A 10,000-nucleotide genomic window follows, 5' to 3' on the forward strand; every position below is an offset into this window, starting at 1 on the left:
TTTGTGGGTCTGTGCACCCGGCCAAAGACTTCGACTAGAAAAGACTAGACTTAGACAAAGTCTAGCGAGCCGTGCTATGAGCTTATTTGTTAAATGTAACATACAGTTACATTTACACAAAGCACCAAAAAAGTTCTCAAGAGCTCAAGGAGTGGAAAAGTTCCCAGGTTTATGAAGCTGCGGGTGTTTGCTGACCTCTGGTGGAAGGTTAATAAAACAGCAGGGGACATTGACACCGGACAGATATTTCTCCTAATTAAATGTTTAAATCGGCAATTCTGTCATACACTGAACATTTTATAAAACGTTGTAGCTTTCAAAACACAGAGCCATGTGCAGTTTGCATGCTAAAACTGAATACACATCTTGACCATAAACATAGACTACTTTTAGCTTGGTAATATGCTATGCTATTAATTGAACTAAATACATCTTTAAAACACTAATGCGTTAACTTCAATAAACATAGTCAACCAAATAGCCTACATCGATATGTCATAACACGGCAGATGCCTTCCACTCAGAGCAGACTAATCGTGCGTGTCGTCGACGTCATCAAAGCTCAAGCGTATCTCGAAATTCCAGAATCAAATACGTATGGCCATATTATGTGATCATAATGGGCACGTATTATGACAGTCATATTATTTTCTGTAGTAACCATAAAGCAAACGAAGAGACACATTTCAGAATCACACGGGTTTATTCAGACGGCAAATTTCATCGTGAAAAAACGTTATCAAAACATTTGATTCGCAAGTAAGTTCATAATTAAGTTTAAGTGGCTTAGGATAGCTGTTAAGTAGAACCATAGCCTTGGGAGAAGGGTAGCCTAGTTAAATAAATGTAATTATTAATCTAGGCTTGAAGTTTATAGTTTTTAGGGAAGTAGCCTGGGCCATGGTTTAGACTAGTTGACTACTAAGCCACTTGGCCATGTTAGGAACTGGTACAATGCAGTCTATAAAATAGTTTACATATTATTCAGTACATTGTCATTTCCCTTCTTCTGACTATCTCCTCCGTCACTCTTCACTCCCTTTTAGGCTCAAAATGTTCTCCATTGACACTCGTGGATCGTTTAAGCCTGGTGAGAATACCACATGTACATGTTAGCCACATGTACTGCACATTCTTGGCGTGGTGTCAGTATAATTCATTTGACAAATTGTTTGAACTCTTCTTTTAGGGGTTAAAACATATACCCTCATCACAAAGACAGACTGTTATTGTCAATTTAGACAATGATTTTTTTACATGATCCTATTGATATTGCTACATATATTAAACAAGACAATCAAAACCTGTTAGTAAATTAAATGTATGGTATTGTAAGAGAGGACATCACTGAGCATACAAAACAGACATTGCAGTGGCTTTAGGGTTGTTGGAAAATACAGATTAGTGTTGACCACTCACTTTGCTTTGTTCAGTGGTTTTCGCCATTGGCAGTGACGATGAAGATGACAGTGAAGACAATCACAGGTGGGCTAGCTTAGCAATTCAACCTTCATCATAACCATCACCATCATCATCACACCATCTTCCTCTTCTTCTTCTTCTTCTTCTTCCATAAATCCTCATTCTTGTCCTACCCATGTATCCTCTCAATGCACTCAAACACTAAATAAGACTAAATCACACCACAGATTGTGTACCAGGTTGTGGTTCATGACAGCAATTCGATTACAACAATTAAGCCTATAGCATTTGTGGCCTATATAACTAATGTCAGTCCTTCTATTGACAGTGAGGTGGTGTCACGCACAAAGACTGCAGAAGAATTCTGCTTCACTGTTGCAAACTCTGGGAAGAGTCTAGGAGAAACGCATAACATGCTACAGTCATACCACACACAACTGGTCAGTATGTAGGCCTGTATACATTGTAATGCTATATCCCAATTAGTTCTCTACTTATTAATAAATAATGCTATTGCAAAGGCATAAGCATCAGGTAAATGTAGTCTTTGTATGATCTCATGAATGTGAAAAAAGAAGCATTCTGTAGTACTTGAATGATCTAATAACAGCATCACACTCAAGGGTGTCAGGCTTTTTAATAGCCATAACATAAAACAGTTATGGCAAAGTACGACATATGATATGGTTTGCTGTGGTTAGTTATTCATTGTTAATTATTTTATTTACAGACGAAGAACAGAGAGAGACTTTTGGCAGGTCTCAATGAGAGAGAACAAAAGGTTTGCTGACTTTACTTCTAAGTTACTTTTTAATGCTTTTTCACCTGTTTGTGAGATCCTTTTTGAGTAAAAGTATTATTATTATTCCTCAGCTCGGTGAACTGCAAAACCAAAAGCTGAAACTGGAACATATCCGAGATCAGATTGAGACAACGGTTTCCCTTATTGAGGTCGGCCATCTACAGTCAATCTTCCTCATTTTTTAAAAAATATCTCATTCAATTTGATTTAAATGTGATCTGAGACTAGGTTCATTTTGTTATATTTAAAGTATCTGTATTATAATCTGTATTCTAGATAATAAAACAGTTCTTTCAATATTTCTAGAGGCGAGTTTTCCTCCTGTCTGTGGAGAATTTAAGAAGATCTAAAACCTCCAGCAAGGTAGGCCTAATACATCATCTTCCAGTTACATTTTTCAAATGTTTTTCTATGGTGGTGTTTTTCTTCGAGTCCAAACATTTTCTTGGATAATTTGTTCCTGTCTAGTACCTGGAATACAAAGAGGTGCTTCAAAACACCATCAAGCAAATCAAAGTCCGAAACCAGGTAAATTACTCTTAAATTCTTTATTTGAGTGGTATTTTGGAACACCAATGGAACACTATAGGGACACCGTTGTTCTTTAACCTGGCCATTATCCTTTTTTAATAAATAGTACACCATTGCTTTCTTCTGTTCTGCACTCAATATGAAAACATATGAATATTTCTTTGTTTAGGAAAAATTGACTTGATTAAGCAGTTAATCTTTTAAAATGTTACACTTGGCAGTATTTTGGCGTTTGTGTGAGCATATGTATATATATACTGTAATCATTTTTTTTTGTTATTCCAGAACTGGCAGACAAAGGCCTCCGGCCTTTTTGGACAGCTTTCCCTAAAGCTTAAAAAACGCACACACTGAGAATATCATTTTTTAATATGAAACATCTTCAAATCATAGTAAACTATTCTAATAAAGGTACTTATTTAAACTGTGCTGTGATAGCCTCTTATGTACTCGGTGTGCTGTTCTGAATATGTGGTCTCCAGGATTATTGCAAGGTTAACTGATGCCAATTTTCTTTAGGTCCTGCTTAAAAAAATGAACAAGTAATGTTTCCATGTTTTTGGCTTGATCCGAATATTCCATAGTAGCCAGTGTAGTGGGGAAGCAGAGTTTGGCAGAGACATTTTCAGCAAGGCAATCTTGCCATTATGCTCTGTTTTCCTAGTTCTTGCATCTTCTCACCCTAAGAGTCTGCAGACAGCGCCCTCTAGTGTTCATCAGCAGCATTGCAGTGCCTGACTGACCCCAAACTATTCAACTGCCAGAAGGAGGGTGTGCCCTTTTAGGCCAATACAGTACTCTGTAGAAAATACACCCTTGCAAACACAGGCACAAACTACTCCACATGAACTAGTCATTTTTTGCCCTTTGTTATCCATTGCACGTAAGGCTATCGGACCAGTCCTTATGGGCTAATTTGTAAGCCTGAGCACACACATTTATACGCCAAAAGCACATATGCATGTCTACATGCACAAACACAGAGATACATGGTTTACCCATGCATGACTGAAAATATTTATAGACTTCTGTTTGCCTTTGAGTACTTCTTTAAAGTTATGTGTAGTTACATGATGTAGTTGCATATAGGCATATGCAGGAGTTTAATGTTAGTAGTTTATAAATCAGTATATGATTTTTGTTTTGTGAAATGCATACATGTAAATGCTCCTGTTGTTCATGTGCAAATGTTTGGTATATTATTATTAAGACTGTTGGTGTGCCATTATGTGTCTTGTTTCCTGTGAACAAACAAATAATGTGAGTATTTCACATGTGTGAGAAAATAGATGATAGTTTGAATGACATGAGAAACACATGAGAAAAACTTAAAATGAGGTTTAAAAGTTCACTAATACGACTATTGTCCGGTATTGTCCTGTACTATATGTGTTTAACTGTCCTTTTATTGCACTAAATTATTGCGGTTGCATTTGAGGCAACTGAACCGACTCCAAAAGCCATTCATTTCAAAGATGAACTGTCTCATTGTTATACCAATAATCACCTGCAGAGGGAGGTGTTGAACTATTAAATTAAATCATATTGTAAAGGTTCGTTTTTGCACATATCTTTTTCATGTCAGGACATTCTCCAAAACAAGATCTTGCTGATTCTATTCTGGAATAGAACTGCATGTACAAGAACAGATACCATCATAAAATTGTAAGTTGTGAGTAAGTAAGTAAGTTGTCTAATTTGACACAAAGACTGGTGTGGTCCAAAGTGACAGTGAATGAAATGGTAGACTCCTGGGTGTGGTGCCCAGGTTTAACAACCACAGTCTTAAAGCCTTTAAATAACTATCCAACCAATCAACTAACCAATCAGCGCACCATTAGTGAACAATAGCCAACTAAACATGATCCCCTTAAACGTCTGTGAATGTCAGAAATTACTACAAAAAGAGAAGTGAATGGTTTACATTACTGTAAGTTTGGAATCACAAAGAAAATGAAAATGACACATACAGACAAGACACTGACAAACTAATGATTTTTGCTTGAAATAACAATTTTGTGCTTAAAATTGTAAGCAATTACAAACTTTGCAGCATGACAGCTTAACTGCTTTTTCACCAAACAGATCTTGCATAATTTGCATAAACACCTCAGATTAGATTTGTCTATCTATAACAAATCATATGTCCCTTTGACCATTTTAGTCTTTATCATTCATTAGCCAGTTTAATTTTTTCAAACTCCACCTAGAAGGCCAGCATTCCAGAGCCTCTTCACTGCTGCTGCTGAGACTACTGTTTAATGGTGTACTATCTCTAAAGTAACACTATGCAACAATTTGACACTTTTTGAGGTATGGTTTTATAGGCAACTAGTTTTGGTACCATCCTCAAATTAATTTTGATATCATATGTTCATGTGAAGGACCAATATACACCTGTGTCTTTCCCACTAGCCATCCAGGATATGCCCTATGTAGTTCTGTGTACCGGGCTGGAATACCCTGCAACATGGAAGAAAAGCTTTCACAGCATGACATTGCCAGCTATACTGCCAAAAGACACAGTTAGTGTTGGGAAGCTTCTATTTAGTGTCAACTGGGCTTTTGGTGGTGTTTGCAAGGTTTTTGCATGCCTTTTAAGTAGTTAGCTTGCTAGTTTTGGAATAAAGTTCCTTATTGCTGCTTTAATAAAGCTGCCAACTGAGGGCTGTGAGGCATCTGGGTCTGGTGTTCCTATACCACCTGCACAGCTGTGCACTGGGGCCTCCTGCTTCACTCTGCATCCTGGTTAGATCCGTCTGCACGGTTTTGTGAAGGATGCAGAGCACACAGTAAGATGCCTTTCTGAAGAAAGTTCTTTCTTGCTGACGAGTTTTAGACCATGATCAATTCCACAACTGCTGATGCTCAGATGCTCAAACAACGCAAATTAGGCCAGTTTTATCACTTCCTTAAACAGCACAGCAGTTTTCAGTTGTGCAAATGTAATTGAAAAAGGGTTTTCTAATGATGAATTACCCTTTTAAACATGATAATGTTTAACATAATGTGTCATTGGTGATGGTGGCAGACAATGGGCTTTGTATGCCTACGTTAATATTCTAGCATTAATAGTCATTTCAAACATCAGAAATGTCTGCACTACATTTCTGATCAATTAAGGTTATTTTAATAGAAAAATAGAGTGACTCTAGGAAATTTCTTTTGAACGGTAGTGTATAGCGGCTTACTAAAAAACACTTTCTAAAAAACAATGAATTGCAGATCATATAACAATAGCATGTAACTATGGCACTCTGACCTGTGACAGCTCCACCTGGGGGCGCACTCGTCAGCGGTCATTCATGTGGATCACCAGCGAGGCTGGAGGGGACTGTAGAGGAGGGGGCCACTGGCTGGAGGGCACTGTAGTGGAGGGACCACCAGTGAGGCTGGAGGGGACTGCAGAGGAGGGGGCCACTGGCTGGAGGGCACTGTAGTGGAGGTGGCCACCAGTGAGGCTGGAGGGGACTGTAAAGGAGGGGGCCACCAGTGAGGCTGGAGGGGACTGCAGAGGAGGGGGCCACCTGGCTTGCTACATCACAGTGATATCCTTGTCAGCCTTAAGTGGTTTACAATTCAGCCAATTTGTGTTTGCAATAACAGCTTCCAGAGAATAGCTTGCAGGCTCCTCTGAGTGAGGAGGCCCACAGACACATCTGACAAATGCTTTGAGCAGATGTTCAAAGTGACATTCATGCATGTTCACTTCTAATGTTGAAGTAGTGCTTCTCAACCTTTTTTGGCTTGTGACCTCACTTAGAAACCATGAACTCTCGTGATCCCACTCATTCACAATTCTATGGTTTGTTTATCAGTTTATTTTCATGGCCGTTGGGGTCCAGGTAGCATTAAAAAAATATATGAGGGGAGGTAAAAATGGTGGCTATGCTTAATTTGTTTATATTGTATGTGATTTTCTTCTGTATTGATTAGGTAATTCTGAGAAATTTCACGACCAGAGGTTGGGAAAACCTGTGTTGTGTTGCTCTTGTAGTGTGGCCTTCAATGTTAATGTATCCATGTCCTATCATACTCCTTCATGCTGTTGTCTGTGTTCTGCTTTGTTCTGTTTGTTCTCTCTGTGTGGCAGTGTGTTCAGATGCATGTATTAATAATGAGCTCACCTTTCCTCTGTGTGTGTGGCAGTGTGTTCAGATGCATGTATTAATAATTAACTCACCTTTCCTCTTGTTGTCTCAATGGAGTCATCAAGGACAGATGGACAGGTACAACTGCCAGTCGCTGTCTTACTCTCAAACACGCACTCAGAGCTCACAAATGAGCAGAAAGAAAGCAACACACATACACTCATCATACACACACACACACACACACACACACATACTCATAATACACATACACAAACACATACACACCACATAGAGAGAGTGAGAGGAGGAGGGAGAGGGAGAGGGAGAGAGACAACCCTAAACAGGCTCTTATCTTAAGTCCCCTTATCAATGCACTCATTCACTTTGAGTGGGAGATTTTCTCATGAGATGGAGTGTGAGGGCTCTGCTCAGTGTGTGTGTGTGTGTGTGTGTGTGTGTGTGTGTGTGTGTGTGTGTGTGTGTGTGTGTGTGTGTGTTTGTGTGTTTATGCAAAGTAGGGAGAAAGCTATGGAAGATAAAAAATGTGAATAATTTATTCCTTTTGTCAACTGACTAACATGGTGCCATATTTTTTGAATGGCCAGATCAGTTATATATACCAGTCTCAAACTATACAAGCCAAGCGAAAATAGTAAAAATAACCACCACACTTTCCTCTTTCGGTTTCTGTCAAGGCATGCGTGCATTACTGTCTGTTTGTCCCTCATTGTGGGATTCCCATTTAGCATGCAAAATTAAACGGAGAGACAGTCTTGTGATTGTGCAGCTTTAGTTTAAAGAAAATAGTACGCTAAATGAATAAACATAAATGTAAAGCCTAATATCTGTCTTCTTCTCTGACATTGCTCTTTATCATCTCTATTTTGTCATCTAACACCCAGTTGCAGTATCGTTCTTCACAGTATAAAACAGATCATCAAATTTAGTTCATGCTAAAAATCTGTAGCCTAACTTTTAAAGTAACAAGGTGACTTTTTTGACAGATAGCTTCAATTCTTTTCATATTCCACGCATGGACAGAATGGGTCTGACTTTGACCCCTCGAGCGGCCCACCTTCCCCAGAGACCCTCGGCAGCTCTGAGCGGCTGGTGGCTGGAGTCCAGTATCCAGTACAGGACGGCCAGCCTTGTCAAATATTAATTAGGCTTGGTGCTGACCTGAGAGCCTGCTGATGGGGCTTGTCTGTAGCAGATGCTGGAGGGAGGTTGGGGTTTCACTGTCACTTTGTTTTACAGACAAAGGCCTGACACACTTCAAAGATACACACTTGGCACATCGTTCTCTCTCTCTCACACACACACACACACACACACACAGAGACTCTCTCTCTCTCACACACACACACACGCACGCATACACAAACACACTCACACTCACATACACATTCATGTATGCTCAATGGTTTACTGTCCTTTTTGAGTGTGAAGTGTTTTTCAGAGACGACCATCTCACACTCATCTGGGACTTTTTTCTCCACATTTCTCCTCTCCCTTCTTTCCCCTCCTTTTCTCACTTCTTCTGTTCTGTTCATCCTATCCACTCTCCGCTCCAGACATTTTTCTTTCCTGGTTGCCCCTGTTCTGTTCTCTGCTCTCGTCTTTTACCTCTGTTCTTACAATCCTCTCTCCCCCTCTCTTCCCCTCTCTCCTCTCTCTCTCTCTCTCTCTCTCTCATTATTGTCTTTCTCTCAGTTCACGTCCTTTCTTCTATCCTCTTATCTCTTTTTTCCCTGACAGTTGACAAACAGCCGAAACCACAGACACCATCTTGAGATCCATAACAGTGCCGCCTTAATTGCATGTGAGTTTGGCTTTTGTCAAATATAAACATTTTTAGTCTCTTCACAGGCAGATATGAGGACTGTGTGGGAGAAAAGCTGCTCAGCTGTCAGACTGGTAGATGTGCCGTGGAGTTAATGGTTGTGTAATGGTTGTCAAATGGTTGCTTTGCGGTTCCCCTTTTGATGCAAGCAAACATCACAGGGCTGACAACGCTGTTTTCGGTAACCACACAGAAGTGAGAAAAATAGCACCCACACACACACACACACACACACACACACACACACACAGTGTGCCCAGAGTTAAGTTCAACCACAATGTACTGTGTATGACTGTGAATCTGATCAGGTAGCATAGTACATTTTGAGAAAAGCAGCCCCCACCCCCCTCCACACACACAGTGTGCTCAAAGTTAAGTTACATTTACATTACATTTAGCAGACGTTTTTATCCAAAGTTCAGCCACAATGTACTGTGAATCTAATCAGGTTGCACATTTTGTGTATGGTAATCCGAACTTTGAAGTGGTTTTGTGAAGCAAATGCTACAGTTGGATGGCCATAATCTCCACAGGATTGCCTTGTGAATTGGTGAAGAACGACCCCTTGCATTCACAAACATCAGCTCTCACACACGTATTCGCACACGCATACACACACACACGCCCTCTACTCACACCTCCGGAAAGGACCATAAATCTCACAGGAGGGCAGAATAATAGCAAACATATATGTGTGTAGTTAACCCTGTTGTTATTGTTGTTGTTGTTGAAGTTGTTGTGTTGAAGTGGTACATTTGAGTCTATGATCACAAATGTGCAAAGTGCAATCACTTCCTCTTAAACGGCAGTACAATTCACATTATTCTGGAATAGATCTGGCGTGGGTGTTGGGGTATCTCTCCTGCCCTTCATGTTACGACTGCTTGTGCTTCCTGGCAACTTCGGCATGTGACAAAGCCGTTATCACACCGTTTTCTTTTCACTCTGGCACGAGCATACAGCCACCCTTGTAGTTACTGGAGACATTTAGATACTGTCAGAAACGAAAGCAGAAATGACCCCCAGGTCACTCATATACCCTGAGTAGATCTTCAGAATCTGCACACGGCTGAGATATGAAGCTGCTAAACAGATAACATGTCCAGCTTTGACCTGGAAGTCGGCTATCAAGCTATAAAGCATAATGGCATAAAGGTTACTCATTGCAAGACAGAATTTAATAAGCACACACACACACACACACACACACACACACACACACACACACACACACACACACACACACACACACACACACACACAAGCGTGCGCAGGATGTTACAGGGTGGTGCCCTTTACTGTTCATTC

Source organism: Clupea harengus, chromosome 14, assembly GCF_900700415.2.
Source record: "Clupea harengus chromosome 14, Ch_v2.0.2, whole genome shotgun sequence".
In the NCBI taxonomy this organism is placed as follows: Eukaryota; Metazoa; Chordata; class Actinopteri; order Clupeiformes; family Clupeidae; genus Clupea; species Clupea harengus.